Consider the following 2035-nt stretch of genomic DNA (forward strand, 5'->3'; position numbering starts at 1 on the left):
TAGCAACGAAATTAACAAGTACTACTGTCAAAATTTCAATAGAAGGAAACTGGATTTAAAAGAATGCCAAATTTGTCGACGTTACGGGACCCGAACTTAGAGAGTGGTTTGGGCTTGCTATCCTTATGGGAATTGTAAAAAAGCAAGGATCGATGATTATTGGTCAACGAATCCGTTGATAGACGCACCGATATTTCGCAAAACGATGTCCCGCAACCGATTCAGACAAATATCATTTTTACATTTTTCCGACAGCAACAATAAACCGAATAATGCTGAGTGGCTTGTCAAAGTGCAATTTGTAATCGATTATTTTTCCAAAAAGTTTAAAGAAAAGTTTAATCTAAGTCAAAACATCTCAACTGATGAAGGATTGATTCCGTGGCATGGACGGTTAAATTTTAAAGTTTACAATCCGTTGAAAATTACGAAATACGACATCCTCATTCGGATGCTGTGTGATTCGAGTGCGGGATACATTTCCTCGTTCAAGATATATTCCGGCACTGGACAGCCTTTAGCAAAAACAGTGATGGAACTACTGACACCTTCTGATGGAAAGTGGCATCACCTCTGCATAGATAATTATTAGAACAGTGTAGAACTTGCAGAGAAGTTACTTGAAAAGAAAATCGAGTTTGTGGAATAATACGGCAAAATAGAGGATGTCCGGAAAACTAAAGCGCGCAAAAGACAAAGACAACAACCTTTCAACGGAAAGGTGACAAGCGGTCGGCGACAAGCCAAGTAATCCGAATTAGCGCTGCCGGCGCTAAGCGAATAAAAAGTACGACGTGCTGACGGCGAAGTGTTAAGTGATTTAATTTGTTTCACTACTCCGAGGATATCTACTTCTAAATTACTCATGTTGGCAGCTTATCTTGATTCGAATTCTGGAATATTTACTTCGTCGTCTTTGGTGAAGGTGCTTCGAAAAGTCTTTGTTTAGTAACTCACATTTAGCAGTATTGTCATCGATAGTATTTCCATTTTTTCCCGTATTTATGGTGTCTTGTCGGCAGCATACTTTCCATATGACCAGTATCTCTTTGGATTTTCTGCAAAGTTTAGAGACAAACCTTCGCTATGGAAACTATTGTAATCATCTCGATTTGGAGTCCGTGCCAAATTACGAGCTTCTGTAAATGGTCGCCAATCTTGTTTATTTCACGTTCGTTTAAATATGGTCTGCTTCTTTAGTTGTTTCTATAAGAGTGTTCTGTTTTGTGTATAATGGGGGATTAGATCCGTCGTTTGTTAAATTATTTGGTATAAATCTTTAAATTGCTGTCGATACTGTTTCTTTGAATTAGTCACATCTGGCCTGCATTTACATTGTTAATTTGGAAGGCGTGGAGACTGTTTATTAGGAAGGCGTGAAGCGAATTTTTATCCGGTTTCCTTTTGAATAGGCATACTTTTCGTTTATTTTTTTAGGATTTGGGAGTTACGGTATTCAGTCTCGCTACGATAACCCAGTGTTCACTAAGCTCTGTATCCGATTTGATGCTCGTTATTAGCTCACGATTATATGTTACCATGAAGTCAAGTGTGTTTTCACAGCCGTTTATTACTCCAATGGGCTCATGAAGAAACTGCACGAAATAATTTGCAGAGAATGCGTTTAGCACAATTTCGGATGTTTTATAGCTACCTCCGGATTTAAACATATATTTTCGCCAACATATCGAGGATAAATTGAAACCACCACCAACTACAGTTGTCAGTCGGGTAAGTGTTTGAAATTAGACTCAAGGTTTCTTTGAACCTTTCAGCAATTGTATCATCTGAATTGGGACGTCGGTAAAAGGATCCAGTATTTTATTCCGGTTGTCAAGAGTGAACTCTACCCATACTAACTCACAGGATCTAACTATTTCAACATAAATTACTTCTAACAGCAACAAACACACCACCGCCAGCTGCGTTTAGCCTATCCTTTCTAAACACCGTTGAGCCTTCACAAAAATGTTGGTTGAAGGTTCCTCCTGCTTTATCCAGCTTTCAGTCAGTGCCTACGACGATTTGATCATTG

Source organism: Schistocerca cancellata, chromosome 2 (genome assembly GCF_023864275.1).
Source record: "Schistocerca cancellata isolate TAMUIC-IGC-003103 chromosome 2, iqSchCanc2.1, whole genome shotgun sequence".
In the NCBI taxonomy this organism is placed as follows: domain Eukaryota; kingdom Metazoa; phylum Arthropoda; class Insecta; order Orthoptera; family Acrididae; genus Schistocerca; species Schistocerca cancellata.